Source organism: Rattus norvegicus, chromosome X, assembly GCF_021556685.1.
Source record: "Rattus norvegicus strain SHRSP/BbbUtx chromosome X, alternate assembly SHRSP_T2T, whole genome shotgun sequence".
Taxonomy (NCBI): Eukaryota; Metazoa; Chordata; class Mammalia; order Rodentia; family Muridae; genus Rattus; species Rattus norvegicus.
The window spans coordinates 123,215,126-123,235,271 of record NC_141554.1 but is presented as its reverse complement, the minus strand read 5'-3'; the positions used below and the strand labels follow the sequence as shown (position 1 = coordinate 123,235,271).

Sequence of the window (20,146 nt, the reverse complement as noted above, 5' to 3'; positions counted from 1 at the left end):
GTTATTTTCTTCAGGAAATTTTCTCCATTGCCCATGTGTTCGAGATTCTTACCCACTTTTTTTTCTATTAGATTGAGTTGTCTGCTTTGATGTGGAGGTCCTTGATCCACTTGGATATAAGAGAGTGATAAGAATGGATCAATCTGCATTCTTCTACATGCTGACGTCCAGTTGAACCAGCACCATTTGCTGAAAATGCTATCTTTTTTCCATTGGATGGTTTTGCTTCCTTTGCCAAAAATCAAGTGACCATAGGTGTGCGGGTTCATTTCTGGGTCTTCAATTCTATTCCACTGGTCTATCTGTCTTTCTCTGTATGAATATCATACAGTCTTTATCACTATTGCTCTGTAATACTGCTTGACTTAAGAGATATTTATTCTTCCGGAAGTTATTTTATTGTTGAGGATAGTTTTAGCTATCCTGGGTTTTTTGTTATTCTAGATGAATTTTCAAATCGTTCTAACTCTATGAAGAATTGGGTTGGAATTTTGATGGGGGTTCCATTAAATATGTAGATCGCTTTTGGTAAAAAATGACCATTTTTACTATATTAATCATGCCAATCCATGATCATGGGAGATCTTTCCATCTTCTGAGATCTTCTTCAATTTCTTTCCTTAGAGGCTTGAAGTTCTTATCATACAGATTTTTCACTTGCTTGGTTAAAGTCAAACCTAGGTATTTTATATTGTTTGGGACTATTATGAAGGGTGTCGTTTCCCTAATTTCTTTCTCGGCTTCATCCTCTTTTGTGTAGAGGAAGGCTACTGATTTATTTGAGTTAATTTTATACCCAGCCACTTTGCTGAACCTGTTTATCAGGTGTAGTAGTTCTCTGGTTGAACTTTTCAGATCGCTTAAATATATTATCATATTATCTGCAAATTGTGATATTTTGACTTCTTCTTTTCCAAACTGTATCCCCTTGATCTCCTTTTGTTGTCTGGTTGCTCTGGCTAGAACTTCAAGAACTATATTGAATAAGTAGAGAGAGAGTGGGCAGCCTTGTCTAGTCCCTGATTTTAGTGTGATTGCTTCAAGTTTCTCAGCATTTAGTTTAGTGTTGGCTACTGGTTTGCTGTATATGGTTTTTACTCTGTCTAGGTATGGGCCCTGAATTCCTGTTCTTTCCAGGACTTTTATCAGTGTTGAATTTTGTCAAATGCTTTCTCCACATCTGATGAAATGATCATGTGGTTTTTATCTTTCAATTTGTGTATATAGTGGATTATGTTGATGGTTTTCCATATATTAAAACATCCCTGCATCCCTGGAATGAAGCCTACATGATCATGACTGATGATTGTCTTGATATGCTCTTGGATTCGGTTTCAAGAATTTTATTGAGTATCATTGTGTTGATATTCATAAGGGAAATTGTTCTGAAGTTCTCTTTCTTTGTTGGGTCTTTGTGTGGTTTATGTATAAGTGTAATTGGGGCTTCATATAGGGAATTCGGTAGTGCTCCATCTGCTTCAATTTCATGTGATGGTTTGATAGTATTGGTATGAGGTCTTCTATAAAGGTCTGACAGAATTCTGCACTGAACTCATCTGGCCCAGGGATCTTTTTGGTTGGGAGACTTTTAATGACTGCTTCTATTTCTTCAGGAGTTATGGTGTTGTTTAAATGGTTTGTTTGTTCCAGATTTAACTTCGGTACCTGATATCTGTCTACGAAATTGTCCACTTCATCCAGATTTCAAGTTTTGTTGAATATAGGCTTTTGTAGTAGGATCTGATGAATTTTTGAATTTCCTCTGGCTCTGTTGTTATGTCTCCCTTTTCATTTCTGGTTTTGTTAATTTGGACACACTCTCTGTGTCCTCTTGTTAGTCTGGCTAAGGGATAATCTATCCTGTCGATTTTCTCAAAGAACCAACTTTTTGTTCTGTTGATTCTTCGTGTAGTCCTTTTTGTTTCTACTTGGGTTATTTCAGCTCTGAGTTTGATTATTTCCTGCCTTCTACTCCTCCTGGGTGTATTTGCTTCCTTTTGTTCTAGAGCTTTTAGGTGTGCTGTCAAGCTGCTGACATATGCTCTCTCCTGTTTCTTTCTGCAGGCACTCAGAGCTATGAGTTTTCCTCTTAGCACAGCTTTCGTTGTGTCCCATAAGTTTGGGTATGTTGTACCTTCATTTTCATTAAATTCTAAGAAGTCTTTAATTTCTTTCTTTTTTTCTTCCTTGACCAGGTTATCATTGAGTAGAGCATTATTCAACTTCCATGTATATGTGGGCATCCTTTCCTTATTGTTATTGAAGACCAGCTTTAGCCCATGGTGTTCTGATAGGACGCATGGCATTATTTCTATCTTTCTGCATCTGTTGAGGCCTGTTTTATGACCGATTATATGGTTAAGTTGGAGAAAGTATCATGAGGTGGTGAGAAGAAGATATATCCTTTTGTTTTATGATAGAATGTTCTATAAATATCTGTTAAGTCCATTTGGTTCATGACTTCTCTTAGTCTGTCAATGTCTCTGTTTAATTTCTGTTTCCATGATCTGTCCATTGATGAGACTGGGGTGTTGAAATCTCCTACTATTATTGTATGAGGTGTAATGTGTGTTTTGAGCTTTAGTAAGGTTTCTATTATGTATGTAGGTTCCCTTGTATTTGGAGCATATGTATTTAGGATTGAGTTCATCCTGGTGGATTTTTCCTTTGATGAATATGAAGTATCCTTCCTTACCTTTTTTTATGACTTTTGGTCGAAAATTGATGTTATTCGATATTGGAATGGAATGGCTACTCCACCTTGCTTCTTCAGACCATTTGCTTGGACAGTTGTTTTCCAGGCTTTTACTCTGAGGTAGTGTCTGTCTTTGTCTCTGAGGTGTGTTTCCTGTAGGCAGCAAAATGTTGGGTCTTCACTGCGTATCCAGATTGTTAATCTGTGTCTTTTTATTGGAGAATTGAGTCCATTGATGTTGAGAGACATTAAGGAATAGGTATTGTTCATTCCTGTTATATTCGTTTTGGATGTGAGATTATGTTTGTGCTTGTCTTCTCTTTGTTCTGTTGCAAAACGATTAGTTTCTTGCTTTGTCTAGGGTGTAGCTTGCTTCCTTGTGTTGGGCTTTACCATTTATTATCCTTTGTAGTGCTGGATTTATAGAAAGATATTGTGTAAATTTGGTTTTGTCATGGAATATCTTGGTTTCTCCACCTATGTTAATTGAGAGTTTTGCTGTATACAGTAACCTGGGCGAGCATTTGTGTTCTCTTAGGGTCTGTATGGCATCTGTCCAGGATCTTCTGGGTTTCATAGTCTCTGGTGAGAAGTCTGGTGTAATTCTGATAGGTTTGCCTTTATATTTTACTTGACCTTTCTCCCTTACTGCTTTTAATATTCTTTCTTTGCTTTGTGAATTTGGTGTTTTGACTATTATGTGACAGGAGGAGTCTCTTTTCTAGTCCAATCTATTTGGAGTTCTGTAGGCTTCTTGTATGCCTATGGGTATCTCTTTTTTTAGGTTAGGTAAGTTTTCTTCTATGATTTTGTTGAAGATATTTACTGACATTTTGAGTTGGGAGTCTTCATGCACTTCCATACCTATTATCCTTAGGTTTGATCATCTCATTGTGTTCTGGATTTCCTGTATGTTTTGGGTCAGTACCTTTTTCTGTGTTACATTATCTTTGACAGTTGTGTCAATGATTTCTGTGGACTCTTCTGCTCCTGAGATTCTCTCTTCTATCTCTTGTATTCTGTTGGTGATGCTTGTATCTACGGCTCCTTGTTTCTTCCTTTGGTTTTCTATATCCAGGGTTGTCTCCCTTTGTGCTTTCTTTATTGCTTCTATTTCCATTTTTAATTTCCTTCACCTGTTTGATTGTGTTTTGGGGTAATTCTTTCAGGGATTTTTGTGTTTCCTCTCTATAGGCTTCTGCTTGTTTGTTTGTGTTTTCCTGCTTTTCTCTAAGGGAGTTCTTTATGTCTTTCTTGAAGTCCTCCATCATCATGATCAAATGTGATTTTAAATCTAAATCTTGCTTTTCTGGTGTGTTTGGATATTCAGCCTTTGCTTTGGTGGGAGTATTGGGCTCCAATGATGCCATGCAGTCTTGGTTTCTGTTGCTTGGGTTCCCATGCTTGCCTCTTGCCATCAGGTTTTCTCTGGTGTTACCTTGTTCTGCTATTTCTGACAGTGGCTAGACCATCCTATAGGCCTGTGTGTCAGGAGTGATGTTGCCCTGTTTTCCTGTTTTCTTTCAGCCAGTTATGGGAACAGAGTGTTCTGCTTTTGGGTGTGTAGTCTTTCCTGTCTACCAGTTTTCAGCTGTTCCTGTGGGCTTGTGTCCTGAGTCCAACATGCAGGTCGCTTGGAGCAGAAAAGGTCCCACAGCTGAAGTTGCTTGTGGGGGGCTGCTTTTGAACTCTCCTTGGGGGCTGCAACCAGGAGGGCCTGCTCCACCTTTTCCTGGAGCCCCTGTGCACCGTGGTCCCAGATGGTGTTAGGTGTTTTCTTTTGGAGTCAGAAATGTGGGCAGAGTGTAATCTCTTCTGGCTTCCCAGGTGTGTCTGCGCCTCTGAAGGTCTAACTCTCCCTCCCAGGAGATTTGGGTGCATGGAGCTGTTTGACTGGGTCCCTTCAGATCCAAGCAAGTTCTGGACTGCAGTGCTCCTGCAGTTTTAGTTGACTCTGCTCAAATTTTGAATTATTGTCTTTCCTGTCTTAATCTGTATTTCTTCTGTATTCTTTCTGTTATTGTATACCTATCTCCACTAGATCCCTTGACCAATTTTGCTTAATCTTTCTTGTCCCTGTACCTTCTTCCTAATGTCCAGCACTGACTATTAAAATCCAGAGCTACTATGTTGGATCTCTGTTTACTCAGGATCTATGTGTGTATAGCAGCATAAGCCTCTATGACCCTTTCAAGAAACATTGTTGTTCTTTTATCAATTTCCTGTCTAATATCATATCTAAACCTTGACCAAATTATTGTTGAGACCTGCCAAAAGAGCCTGGTGGTAAATCTAGAGATGACCATTACCTTCAACTGTGTTGAAGTCCCACTCTTTGTGGGTTCCCCATGGGGCCAGGTGCCAGTTTCTTGACCTCTGTCTGTGAAGAGAACCTGCAAGAGTGTTGGGTAAGTGACTGCACTGAGTGCCCTCAGGTGCACGGAAGTGAGGGCTTCTTGCTTCTCAGTGGGCTGAGTGTGGCAGGAGTGGGTTACAACTCAGAGATTGCATCTTTTCAGACAAGGAGTGAACACATATTCTGGCAAGAAGAATAACCATTTACTGAGCAAAATGAGTGGTCATGAGTCTGTTCCAAGCCCTAGTGAGAAATACATTTGACCACTCGGGGTCTCTCCTGTCCAGTCTGTCCAGGCATGGAGCCATGCTTTCTGGGAACTCACCTTCTCACTCAGGAAGAGCCCAGTTACTGCCACAGAAGACTTAGACTTTCTAGGGGCCCTGGATGCCTGTGTGCTCTGACCTTGTTCTTGGCAGAGGGGAAAGAAGAATGTACCTGTGTGAGCCTGGCCACCAGACCTACTGTATGACTGGTCAGGTTCCTTGTTCCTGCAACATGCCACACTGAAAAGGGAGTTTGTGTGGCTCGGTGTGCCCTGTAAAACATGGAGCCAGTTCTGAGACAAAAAAAAAAAGATCACCAAGTGGCTGCTGGGAATTGAACTTAGCAGGAGCTATGGAAGAACAGTCAGTGTTCTTAACCACTTAGCCATCTCTCCAGCCAGTGTTAGGGGACAGTGTGCCTACTCCTTGTGCCCTGTGCCCCTGTCAATGCTACTGGTAAGAGTGTTAAGGCTAGAGTTGGCTCCTATTGTTCCTTGTGACCCTTTGGCTGATTCTGTTGACAAGTACATTAGCAGGAGGAAACGAGGGAAGGGTTTTGAAAACTTTATCATCTACTGCTGATACCGAAAAGAGATGGAAGGTCTCATCTCTTGGATGTAGCTGTCCAACATGAAAAGCCCACCACTCCAAGCTTCAATAAGTGGTACTTAGCCCTAGCTTCCTTAGTTAAAAGGAATGAATGAAATGAATTCAAAGATTCAGACTCACAGATTCACAGATTTCTGCTTCAGAACCAGAAAGCAACACAGGGAGGACAGCAACTGACAGTGGAGCTCTCCCTCAAATTCCTCGAACTGATGGGTGGGTACCTCATGTAGAGGGAAGTGTTTCATTAATTGGTTCTTAATTGTGTCAGTAAAAAAAAGGCAGAGGCAAATTGCTGGGCAAAGAAAATGGGTGGTACTTCCAGGCCCCAGGAGGAAGAGAGAGGATGCAGGGAAGGAAAATATTTCGAACCAGGTTTTAGAATGAGGAGGAAGTTGTGGTCATGTAAAGTCTTGGGGCACCTAGAGTTTGTATATGGGGGCAAAGGACGCTGGCTGGAGCAAGCTGATAGGATTAGGGCAGAAATTTCTTTGCCCAGCCATGGAGTTAAATGACTAGTTTCAAAATATAAAGCTGCCTAGTGTTTTCCATATGTGGAGCCAAGGTGGGCAAGAGGAGAAAAAGGGCAGCCAGGAAAATTGTTGGCAACTTAGCAAAGCCAGCCAGGAGGAGCTGGGGAAGTGATCATAGCTCCCAGGAAAAATGGCCAGCTGGCCATTTGCAGAGCTGAGACCCGCAGTGATCGATCACAGAGCTAAACCAGGAGAGGTTGGAACATAGGCCTTGGCACCTGACAAGAAGGTTAACATTATTATAAAATTAAAAGCAACACCTCATCCACCCTGGGAGGGGGTGCAGAAATATTTTCCTGACCCTCCAGTATGTCTGCTCTGAGCTACTCCCTGTCATTTATGCTAATACCTTGAGGCTTTTTTAAAAAACAAAAGGAGAATAGACACAGAAAATATACAGGGAGACACTAGATACTGGCCCTATCAGACCCTCCAGGTTGGGGGATCCTAGAAGACTGGGGTTTCCTAGCCCATGCATGCACCAAATGTGCCCAGATTGCAAAATCCACAGAGACCATCAGGAACCATATCTCCAAGGCAAGCACATGAGAGTCTTTATTTAAGCTCAAGCTTGGGCCACAAACCTTCATGATGCAACAGGATAGGAGAGCAGCCCTGAGGTTTGGGGAAAGGAGGTTTATAAAGAAAAAAACACAAGCAGGGGATCCCAAGCTTTGGCAATACATGAGAGGGTAAAGGAATGTTGGCCTTTAATCTAATTGGTTAAACATCTGGTTAAACAATAAGGTGGGAACCTATATCAAAAAGGAGCATCTTGACATGGGAACACTCATTTTTCTAGACCACTCTGTTGTTATTAGCTAGCTGCAGCTGTTGTGTCTATTTTGCAACTTCCAGGGAACATTTTGTGATTTTTTTTTTCTCAGACTTGAAGGGTAGGGGATATGCTTCTCTAAGGGCAAGTTAACTTAGAATGGAACCTTAAAAACAAAACAGAATTTATCCTTCTACCTCAGTCCCTTCATTAACAAACTACTTTCTTAGGCATTTCAGGCCAGATATGGATCCCAAGCATGGGGCAAGGACATGATCTTTGGGTCAATAACTACACATAGTTCTCATTTCCACTGGACTGAGACACTCCACTCACAGGTATGGCACCATGAAGACATAGACATTATATACATATGAGACAAAAGGAACACAATTCTTAGATTAGAGAGAGGTTAAAAGCCTCAGAGACAAAGCCATGGATACTGGGCTCAATTGCTCTCACTGTGCAACAGCAATATCCTGACTTGGTGTAACCTTACCAGCTATCATCTTGACAGCAGGGTCAATGTTGACCCACAGGTTTTATCAAAGCTGGCCGTGTGGAACTATGCTATAACCAAGCTTTTAGAGACCTTTACATATAGAAGAAGGTGAAAAGCTGACACTGTAGATACAAGTTCCTGCATCTATCAGGGCTTAGGGCAAGGCATGGCTTCAAAATTGCTGAAGGCAGGTCTTCTGTGGACACAGGGGGAAAGCTTGCACAATTGCCTCAGAAATGAAACCATGAATACTGGAACCAGGGGCATAGCTCCATTGTGCTTCATTAGGAAATGACAACATCCTGACTTGGACATTGGCCCAGGACCCTCAGCTATCATCTTGACTCCAGGTTATAAGGTAAGTCCCAAGGCAGACATCTTAATACTATGAGATCAGGTCTTAGAGATCACTGGCCAAGTAAAAGGCATGTATGCAGATTATCATTTAACACCTCCGCTGAGAAATTGTTTCAAACCTTAATGAAGGCAGGTCCCAGGTGGACATGGGAAAAGTTACCTTATTGTCTATACCACTAAGACCTTGAGTTTTCAGTTCAGAGTTCAAATTCTTAGGAGAGAGGATATTTATTGCCAACTTTTTGTTCATCTTGTCCACAGACCACAGTCTCTGCCATCAGGTACCCTGTGCATGGGTGAGAGGGTCAGCTGAAAGCTATCTTTCATAGCTTGCTCATGGCTCAGCTGGAAACATCCCCAATAAATATGTGCTCAAATGACAGGTCATACATGATCCATCTCTTGGGAGAATAAAATGTCATAAGAAAAACACTGCATCTCAGCTTCTTTCTTCCTGTTGGGACCTGGATGCTGACCCATAAAGATCTCGTTGGGATTGCCTAGCACCCAGTATGATCTCCTTATCTGTTGCAATTTAATACTTCTCCCCACCTCATCCCCTCATTGCTACTGAGTATATTTTTATTTTCTTTCTCTAAAGGACCCAACATCCCTCCATGAGTTGTAACTTTCTTTTTCCTCTTCTTTTTTTTCTTTTTTCTTTTTTTCGGAGCTGGGGACCGAACCCAGGGCCTTGCGCTCACTAGGCAAGCGTTCTACCGCTGAGCTAAATCCCCAACCCCCTTTTTTCTCTTCTTATAAACATTTAACTACTACCAACATACATATGACACACCAAGTACACACTTGGATTTCTTATGGCGGTATGTTTGTCGGGGTGAGGAGGAGCTCTCTGCCATTTGTGATATGTCTTAGAGCACATATGTGGGCAACTTACTTGTGGTTCCTTCTAACGCATATTATCCTACCTTCATCAAGGAGCAGAAACAGACCAGGTAGCTATGTGCACAACATTGTCCCTGGATTCATGATTACTTTTTGAACCCTCATCTATAACTAGCTCCTATTTCTAGGAATTGGGTACTGCCTTTGGAATTTTAAGCTCTCTTCGCAGGTTTGGGGATCCACAGAAAATCCACAAAGAGTTTTACATATTTGTCAACCCTTCTTTTCCATTTTCCTACCTTAGCCAATCCTTCTTCCATCTCCTCCTTCTGAGGTATTGGTCACTTTCACTTGTTCTCTCTATCCCATACTCCTATCCCCATTCTGTGTCTCCAGCATACTTGTATTATTAAAGACAAGTTAGCTTGTGAGTGTGTGTGTGTGTGTGTGTGTGTGTGTGTCTGTGTGTGTCTCTGTGTGTGTGTGTGTGTGTGTGTGTGTAAGTGCATCCCTTCTCCTGATTTGAATAGTGATTTTGTCCTTCTCCATATATTCAAATACTTAGGAGAAAACAAGAAGCTTTGGGTTACTTTTAAGTTTGGCAAAGTGAGACAAAAAGTGTCAGCTTGAGGACATGGTACTGGTCTACAGCTATGATACCATCAGAGTTTGCCTTGGTTTATATGGGGGTGCTACAGACTTCTGTACTTGACAATATGTAAATATGTTAAAGAATGTACAAGATAGACTCCTGTTTTTTGGAGAAAAGATAATTGACACATACACTTTAATATACAGTCTGGGACCAGGAATGCACAGGTTGTGGTTATACAAAGGGTTGACGAAGCATTTGTACTTTCTACTCATTCTACTCTGATTCCCATCTGTGGCCTCAGAAAATGAAGCAATCAACATGGAAAGTATCTGTGTTTTCTGTCATCTATGCAAACTTCCATATCCTATTGCCAGGTATAAGTTCATTGCTGGCTCTAGGGTAAGTCTGGGTAAGAGTTTTCTCTCTTGTTCTAACCACCCACTTCCTTCTCTGTTCTATGCACTCTTCCTGTCAGTAGCTTGGTGTGTGAGTATGAAGAGGGAGTTCAGGCAGCCTTAAACTAGAAGCTTTGTAGTAGAATGGCTGTAAAATATCTTCAAACCAGTGGGAAAACTGACCAATTTGTGGCATAGCCCTCAATTTTCCTAATACTACAACCCTTTAATATAGTTCTTCATGTTGTGGTGACACACAACCATAAATTTATTTTATGGTTATTTTATAACTGTGATTTTACAAGTGTTGTGAATTACTGTCTTAGTCGGGGTTTCTATTCCTGCACAACCATCATGACCAAGAAGCAAGTTGGGGAGGAAAGGGTTTATTCAGCTTACACTTCCACATTGCTGTTTCATCACCAAAGGAAGTCAGGACTGGAACTCAAGCAGGTCAGGAAGCAGGAGCTGATGAAAAGGCCATGGAGGGATGTTTCTTACTGGCTTGCTTCCCCTGACTTGCTCAGCTTGCTTTCTTATAGAATCCAAGACCACCAGCCCAGGGATGGCACCACCCACAATGGGCTGGGTCCTTCCACCTTGACCACTAGTTGAGCAAATGCCTTACAGCTGGGTCTCCTGAAAGCATTTCCACAACTGAGGCACCTTTTCTGTGATAACTCCAGCTTGTGTCAAGTTGACACACAAAACTAGTCAGTACAATTACAATGTAAAATATATGAAATGCAGTGTATCTGATGTCCTCTGTGAAACAGTCATTTAACCCTGAAGAGTTTCAACCATCATGTTGGGAACCATTGTTCTATGGATTATCCTGACAGCCAGTGTAAAGTATAGGGTTTGATTTTTTTTCAAAATCTACGTGATTTAGGGATCTTAAAGACTTCAACCTCCCTTCTAACCAACTGACCAGAGGTAAGGGAGAAAGAAGTGCCAACGAGTAGCTATAGCATCCATGTGGTGGATCCATGTGCTAACTGAAACATAGCAATTGGGGGTCAGTCCTTAGAGCCACTGACAGGGGTTGATCCAGATACCTGTAGGGTCTTCTGCTGAAGGCAGCCAGGGATTGGAGAAGTTATATAGCAGACTTTTCTCTGAGGGAATAAAGCTTAATTTACTGGGGCGGACACTCCCTCTGGCCAGCAGAGGAACTAACTATGAACTCTTTTTAACACTTTGCGACATGGGAGAAAGAGAAGTAAAGAGAGAAAATTCACAGACACATACACACAAACACAAACACACAAACACATACACACACACTGAGTGATTGAAACAAAAGACAGAGTCCAATAACTCATACACACAAATACATATATACATACAGACCTGCATATAAACATACATACAGACAGACATATTCACACACACATACATACATACATACATACATACATACATACATACATTCACACATAGGATAGCTAGAGCAAAGCTCTAGCAAGCAAGCTCCAAGCATTTCAAACATATATACATAAATCAATAGCATGAAAAATACAGAATTTATACAAACATGGTACAAATATGCAGATGCTGATCAACATATGTACTCCACTAGGCTTAAAAGTTAGCATACATCACTTCTCGGCCTTTTGGCTAAGATCAAGTGTAAAAGTTAGCATACAAAGTTATTCATTATGCAATTTCATTCACCCCCTTTCCTTACTTATTTACTTATTTATATGTGTACAAGTACTTTATCTGCACATATGTCTGTACACCACATATATGCCTGGTACCTGCAAAATTCTGAAGAGGGTGTCAGTTCACACTGGGAAGGGTACATACAGTTGTTAGCTATAATGATGAAGTGGAGTCTTCTAGTTCTTTGGAAAGTTAGTTATGTCAAATGATCCTTTACTGAGGCACACAGGTGAGAGATTGTTTTCCTGAAGCTGACACAGGTGAAAGGACGTTTTGCTGGAGCAGACATGGGGAAGAATATTTTCCTGAAGCTGACACAGGTGAAAGGATGTTTGGATATAGCAAACAGGTGAAGGAATGCTTGATGGAGGAATATAAATATGACCCCCACAGACAGTGAGAGATGAATCTTGGTTTGGTTTGCATTGCTTCACTATTTGCTACCAACCTGCATGTATTGGTTTGCCTCATATAACATTGTTGAGTTCAACTCATGATAACTCTGACATTGAGAGAAACTAGCCCAAGAACTGCTCCTGTGGTTCCTGAGGCAGCTTGCCCCTTCTGTGGCCTTGCCTCAGGTCAGTTATTGAACCTGTCAGTTTCCTCAGGATTGCACTCCAGCTGCTTGGTGTCCGCTTGCTGAAAGGACTGACTGCACTGCAGGTTCATGCCTGGTGTCTGCCTGCTGACAGGACTGGTCTGCAGCTGCTGAGTCCTATTAGGCAAACATTCCAGTGTTTGCTATGGGACTGAACTGCTGCCCAAGAACATCGGGCTCACCCCCAAAGAACTATTGCTGAGTAGGTCCACTTCCCCTCTAACCTAATACATTTTCTCTTCCACTACCTCTGCTGGGTGGTGATCTGGAGGAGAGGTTGAAGCTTTATTAAAAGTAGTCTGCAAAGATGTATGCATACAGCATGTGGATCTGGAGGTTGAACACAGGTCCTCTGGAAGAGCAGCCAGTTCCTTCAGCTGCTAAGACATCTCTCTAGCCTCCCTTTTCCATATTGTTCAACCTGCTGTATTGACATCCCAGATCCCATGACTTCCACTGGCTAGTTTCTTTCTTCCTTCAATAGTTGTCAGTGGTGTTTGAATGATCTGTCTCCCCTGTTCTCTGGCATTTGGATACTTGGTCCCCTGTTGGTGGCTGTTCGGGGAGTCTTAGAGGTATGGCCTTGCTAAAGAAAGTATGTCACTAGGGGCTTGTTTTGAAAGCTATAAGGCTCACAGCATTTCAAGTTTTCTCTCTAGTCTTCCTGCTCCTTGTTTGAGATGTGACCTCAGAGCTCTGTGCCTGCTGCTTGCTGCCATAGTCACTTCCTCACCATGCTTAACTGTTATCTCTCTAGAGTTATAAGCCAAATAAATCTGTCCCTCTACCAGTTGCCTTGGTAATAGTGTTTTATTTCATTGATGTTACAGTAATTGCTATACACCCCTTTATGTTTTTATATGATATGTATTCCATTATGCTTTTCTATTTTCCCTAAAGATTTATTTTCTCTGTTTATGCTTCATTTTCTCTATTAATGAGCTACCCCCACCCAATGACACACATGCATGCAAATATATAAAAATTAAATCTTAAATCTACATTGGAGAGAAAGCCTATGTTAATTTTCTCTTTCCAAATCTGTGCTACTTCACCTAACATAACAATCTCTCCTTCCATTCTTTTTCTTCCACATGCCATGATTTCAGCTTTATTTGCAGTTGCCTAAAATTCCACAGTGTATATATACTTACTGTATTGTATGTATTCAACTCATAATGGAAAGAAATTGTTCCATTTTTAGCTAATGTGAATATTGCAGCAATAAACGTGTTGCAAGTATGTCAGTAGTAGGACTTGGGGTCTTTTGAGTATTTGTCCAGGAGTGTGACAGCTAGGCCATATAATAAGTTTCTATTTGGCTGATTTCAGCTCGGAATTTGATTATTTCCTGCCATCCACTCCTCTTGGGTGAATTTGTTTATTTTTGTTCTAGGGCTTTCATGAGTGCTTTCAACCCATCAATGTATGCTCTTTCCAGTTTCTTTTTGGAGGCACTCAGAGCTATGAATTTTCCTCTTAGCACTGCTTTCATTGTAACCCAAAAGTTGTGGTATATTGGGCCTTCATTTTTAAATTCTACAGAGGATTTAAATTCTTTATTTCCTCTTTGACCAAGTTATCGTTGTTCAGTTTCCATGTATAAGCAGACTTTCTATTGTTTTTGCTGTTATTGAAGGCCCGCCTTAGTCCATGGTAATCTGATAGGATTCGTGAGATTATTTCAATCTTCTTTTATCTGTTGTGGCCTGTTTTGTGACCAATTATATGGTCAATTTTGGAGAAGGTACCATGAGGTGGTAAGAAGAAGGTTTATTCTTTTGTTTTAGGATTAAATATTCTATAGATATCTGTTAAATCTATTTGGTTCATAACTTCTGTTAGTTTCACTGTGTGTTTTTTTAGTTTCTGTTTCCATGATCTGTCCATTGATGAGAGTGGGGTGTTGAAGTCTCCTACTATTATCCTGTGAGGTACATTATGTGCTTTGAGCTTTAGTGAAGTTTCTTTTATGAGTGTGGGTGCTTTTACATTTAGAACATAGATATTCAGGATTGAGAGTTCATCTTGGTGGATTTTTCCTTTCATGAATATGAATTGTCCTTCCTTATTTTTTTTATAACTTTTGGTTGAAAGTTGAATGTATTTGATATTAGAATGGCTACTCCAGCTTGTTTCTTGGGGCCATTTGCTTGGAAAAAAATTTTTCCAGCCTTTTACTCTGAGGTAGTGTCTGTCTTTGTTACAGAGGCGTGTTTCCTGTATGCAGTTGTTGCGCCCAACCTCGACCAGCAAGGAAGAAACGACCAGAGGAGATCTTCTTCAAGCAGTTTATTCAGGAAACTTGATACAATCTTCTACCCCGGTTAATGCCCTACATCAGCTTAAGTACCCAACGCCAACCAACCCCAACGTGCCATGTGGGTCATGCAGACAGGCTGTCACTATGCAGAACCTAGCAGGCCAGGCAGGCATAGCCAAATAAGGACTTGTTTACTACAAGGAGCGCTCACCGTCAGGAGGGTGGAAGGCAGAAACCAGTGCCATCTTTGAGGCGAGGCATGTTGCAGCTCCCTATATGCAGCCAAATGCTGGATCCTGTTTACATATCCAGTCTGTTAGTCTGTGTCTTTTTATTGGGGAATTGCATCCACTGATGTTAAGAGATATTAAGGAATTCAGTTATTGTTGTTTAAAAATATGGAACTCTTCACAAATCTTTTTGTCATCCTTGCCCAGAGGTCATCTAACATTCTCTGTATCATTCCTAATTAATATATGTGCTGCAGGTCTGGATGCCTGCTGGGTCTGGATGTTATCAGCTCTGACTGTTGTCCATGCAGCAGAGGGCCTGAGTCAATCATTGCAGCAAGGTTTTTAAGCAACTAGGGTCACAGTAGCCAATTAGAATGCTATCGATGTAATGGACAACATAGCACTTAAGAGTAAAATGGTTAATAGTTGTCAAAATGAACACCTGGCAGATGGTGGGGCTGTTTTTCATGCCCTGCAACAGCACCTTCCATTGGATTCACTGTGTAGGCACATTATTATACAGCTAGTATTGAGAAGGCAATATTAGCTTAGAATTTGTGGGACTGGCCAATCCATGACAGGTCTACATTGAGGCCCAATACATGACAGGGAGCCCATGCTCAACACTGCCTAGATGATCAGGATCTGATGGTTCAAAGACCTAGGGCACAACCAACCAGAACATTGGTAAAAAAAAAAAAAAGTCAATGAAATAATTCTTTTTTTTTTATTAACTTGAGTATTTCTTATATACATTTCGAGTGTTATTCCCTTTCCCAGTATCCGGGCAAACATCCCCCTCCCCCTCCCCTTCCTTATGGGTGTTCCCCTCCCAAACCTCCCCACATTGCCGCCCTCCCCCCACCAGTCTAGTTCACTGGGGGTTCAGTCTTCGCAGGACCCAGGGCTTCTCCTTCCACTGGTGCTCTTAATAGGATATTCATTGCTAGCTATGAGGTCAGAGTCCAGGGTCAGTCCATGTATAGTCTTTAGGTAGTGGCTTAGTCCCTGGAAGCTCTGGTTGCTTAGCATTGTTGTACATATGGGGTCTCGAGCCCCTTCAAGATCTTCCAGTTCTTTCTCTGATTCCTTCAACGGGGGTCCTATTCTCAGTTCAGTGGTTTGCTGCTGGCATTCGCCTCTGTATTTGCTGTATTCTGGCTGTGTCTCTCAGGAGCGATCTACATCCGGCTCCTGTCGGTCTGCACTTCTTTGCTTCATCCATCTTGTCTAATTGGGTGGCTGTATATGTATGGGCCACATGTGGGGCAGGCTCTGAATGGGTGTTCCTTCAGTCTCTGTTTTAATCTTTGCCTCTCTCTTCCCTGCCAAGGGTATTCTTGTTCCCCTTTTAAAGAAGGAGTGAAGCATTCACATTTTGATCATCCATCTTGAGTTTCATTTGTTCTAGGTATCTAGGGTAATTCAAGCATTGGGCTAATAGCCACTTATCAATGAGTGCATACCATGTATGTCTTTCTGTGATTGGGTTACCTCACTCAGGATGATGTTTTCCAGTTCCAACCATTTGCCTACGAATTTCATAAACTCGTTGTTTTTGATGGCTGAGTAATATTCCATTGTGTAGATGTACCACATTTTCTGTATCCACTCCTCTGTTGAAGGGCATCTGGGTTCTTTCCAGCTTCTGGCTATTATAAATAAGGCTGCAATGAACATAGTGGAGCACGTGTCTTTTTTATATGTTGGGGCATCTTTTGGGTATATGCCCAAGAGAGGTATAGCAGGATCCTCAGGCAGCTCAATGTCCAATTTTCTGAGGAACCACCAGACTGATTTCCAGAATGGTTGTACCAGTCTGCAATCCCACCAACAATGGAGGAGTGTTCCTCTTTCTCCACATCCTCGCCAGCATCTGTTGTCCCCTGAGTTTTTGATCATAGCCATTCTCACTGGTGTGAGGTGAAATCTCAGGGTTGTTTTGATTTGCATTTCCCTTATGACTAAAGATGTTGAACATTTCTTTAGGTGTTTCTCAGCCATTTGGCATTCCTCAGCTGTGAATTCTTTGTTTAGCTCTGAACCCCATTTTTTAATAGGGTTATTTGTTTCCCTGCGGTCTAACTTCTTGAGTTCTTTGTATATTTTGGATATAAGGCCTCTATCAGTTGTAGGATTGGTAAAGATCTTTTCCCAATCTGTTGGTTGCCGTTTTGTCCTAACCACAGTGTCCTTTGCCTTACAGAAGCTTTGCAGTTTTATGAGATCCCATTTGTCGATTCTTGATCTGAGAGCGTAAGCCATTGGTGTTTTGTTTAGGAAATGTTTTCCAGTGCCCATGTGTTCCAGATGCTTCCCTAGTTTTTCTTCTATTAGTTTGAGTGTGTCTGGTTTGATGTGGAGGTCCTTGATCCACTTGGACTTAAGCTTTGTACAGGGTGATAAGCATGGATCGATCTTCATTCTTCTACATGTTGCCCTCCAGTTGAACCAGCACCATTTGGTGAAAATGCTATCTTTTTTCCATTGGATGGTTTTGGCTCCTTTGTCAAAAATCAAGTGACCATAGGTGTGTGGGTTCATTTCTGGGTCTTCAATTCTATTCCATTGGTCTATCTGTCTGTCTCTGTACCAATACCATGCAGTTTTTATCACTATTGCTCTGTAATACTGCTTGAGTTCAGGGATAGTGATTCCCCCTGAAGTCCTTTTATTGTTGAGGATAGTTTTAGCTATCCTGGGTTTTTTGTTATTCCAGATGAATTTGCAAATTGTTCTGTCTAACTCTTTGAAGAATTGGATTGGTATTTTGATGGGGATTGCATTGAATCTGTAGATTGCTTTTGGTAAAATGGCCATTTTTACTATATTAATCCTGCCAATCCATGAGCATGGGAGATCTTTCCACCTTCTGAGGTCTTCTTCAATTTCCTTCTTCAGTGTCTTGAAGTTCTTATTGTACAGATCTTTTACTTGCTTTGTTAAAGTCACACCGAGGTACTTTATATTATTTGGGTCTATTATGAAGGGTGTCGTTTCCCTAATTTCTTTCTCGGCTTGTTTCTCTTTTGTATAGAGAAAGGCAACTGATTTATTTGAGTTAATTTTATACCCAGCCACTTTGCTGAAGTTGTTTATCAGCTTTAGTAGTTCTCTGGTGGAACTTTTGGGATCACTTAAATATACTATCATATTATCTGCAAATTGTGATATTTTGACTTCTTCTTTTCCAATCTGTATCCCCTTGACCTCCTTTTGTTGTCTGATTGCTCTGGCTAGAACTTCAAGAACTATATTGAATAAGTAGGGAGAGAGTGGGCAGCTTTGTCTAGTCCCTGATTTTAGTGGGATTGCTTCAAGTTTCTCTCCATTTAATTTAATGTTAGCAACTGGTTTGCTGTATATGGCTTTTACTATGTTCAGGTATGGGCCTTGAATTCCTATTCTTTCCAGGACTTTTATCATGAAGGGGTGTTGAATTTTGTCAAATGCTTTCTCAGCGTCTAATGAAATGATCATGTGGTTTTGTTCTTTCAGTTTGTTTATATAATGGATCACATTGATTGTTTTCCGTATATTAAACCATCCCTGCATGCCTGGGATGAAGCCTACTTGGTCATGGTGGATGATAGTTTTGATGTGCTCTTGGATTCGGTTTGCCAGAATTTTGTTGAGTATTTTTGCGTCGATATTCATAAGGGAAATTGGTCTGAAGTTCTCTTTCTTTGTTGTGTCTTTGTGTGGTTTAGGTATAAGAGTAATTGTGGCTTCGTAGAAGGTATTCGGTAGTGATCCATCTGTTTCAATTTTGTGGAATAGTTTGGATAATATTGGTATGAGGTCTTCTATGAAGGTTTGATAGAATTCTGCACTAAACCCGTCTGGACCTGGGCTCTTTTTGGTTGGGAGACCTTTAATGACTGCTTCTATTTCCTTAGGAATTATGGGGTTGTTTAACTGGTTTATCTGTTCCTGATTTAACTTCGGTACCTGGTATCTGTCTAGGAAATTGTCCATTTCGTGAAGATTTTCAAGTTTTGTTGAATATGGGTTTTTATAGTAAGATCTGATGATTTTTTGAATTTCCTCTGAATCTGTTGTTATGTCTCCCTTTTCATTTCTGATTTTGTTAATTTGGACGCACTCTCTGTGTCCTCTCGTTAGTCTGGCTAAGGGTTTATCAGTTCATGTTGATTTTCTCAAAGAACCAACTTTTGGTTCTGTTGATTCTTTCTATGGTCCTTTTTGTTTCTACTTCTTTGATTTCAGCTCTGAGTTTGATTATTTCCTGCCTTCTACTCCTCCTGGGTGTATTTGCTTCTTTTTGTTCTAGAGCTTTTAGGTGTGCTGTCAAGCTGCTGACATATGCTCTTTCCTGTTTCTTTCTGCAGGCACTCAGCGCTATGAGTTTTCCTCTTACCACAGCTTTCATTGTCTCCCATAAGTTTGGGTATGTTGTACCTTCATTTTCATTAAATTCTAAAAAGTTTTTAATTTCTTTCTTTATTTTTCCTTGACCAGGTTATCATTGAGTAGAGCATTGTTCAATTTCCAAGTATATGTGGGCATTCTTCCTTGATTGTTATTGAAGACCAGTTTTAGGCCGTGGTGGTCCGATAGCACGCATGGGATTGTTTCTATCTTTCTGTACCTGTTGAGGCCCGTTTTTTGACCAATTATATGTTCAATTTTGGAGAAAGTACCATGAGGAACTGAGAAGAAGGTATATCCTTTTGCTTTAGGATAGAATGTTCTATAAATATCCGTTAAGTCCATTTGGCTCATGACTTCTCTTAGTCTGTCTACATCTATGTTTAATTTCTGTTTCCATGATCTGTCCATTGATGAGAGTGGGGTGTTGAAATCTCCCACTATTACTGTGTGAGGTGCAATGTGTGTTTTGAGCTTTAGTAAGGTTTCTTTTACATATGTAGGTGCCCTTGTATTTGGGGCATAGATATTTAGGATTGAGAGTTCATCTTGGTGGATTTTTCCTTTGATGAATATGAAGTGTCCTTCCTTATCTTTTTTTATGACTTTTAGTTGAAAATTGATTTTATTTGATATTAGAATGGCTACTCCAGCTTGCTTCTTCTGACCAATTGCTTGGAAAATTGTTTTCCAGCCTTTCACTCTGAGGTAATATCTGTCTTTGTCTCTGAGGTGTGTTTCCTGTAGGCAGCAGAATGCAGGGTCCTCGTTGCGTGTCCAGTTTGTTAATCTATGTCTTTTTATTGGGGAGTTGAGGCCATTGATGTTGAGAGATATTAAGGAATAGGGATTATTGCTTCCCGTTATATTCATATTTGGATGTGAGGTTATGTTTGTGTGCTTTCATTCTCTTTGTTTTGTTGCCAAGACGATTAGTTTCTTGCTTCTTCTAGGGTATAGCTTGCCTCCTTATGTTGGGCTTTACCATTTATTATCCTTTGTAGTGCTGGATTTGTAGAAAGATATTGTGTAAATTTGGTTTTGTCATGGAATATCTTGGTTT

General features: G+C 40.8%; 1 non-coding gene and 1 pseudogene across 1 annotated transcript; both read right to left on the bottom strand.

Annotated features, from left to right (window-relative positions):
- Nucleotides 1-5,176: 5,176 nt before the first annotated feature.
- LOC147998341 (Nuclear RNase P) lies at nucleotides 5,177-5,459 on the bottom strand (annotated as a pseudogene).
- Nucleotides 5,460-14,850: 9,391 nt separating this feature from the next.
- Nucleotides 14,851-14,955, bottom strand: LOC120099418 (U6 spliceosomal RNA). The gene has a single exon (XR_015647274.1). It is a non-coding gene; the product is annotated as a U6 spliceosomal RNA (small nuclear RNA).
- Nucleotides 14,956-20,146: the final 5,191 nt, after the last annotated feature.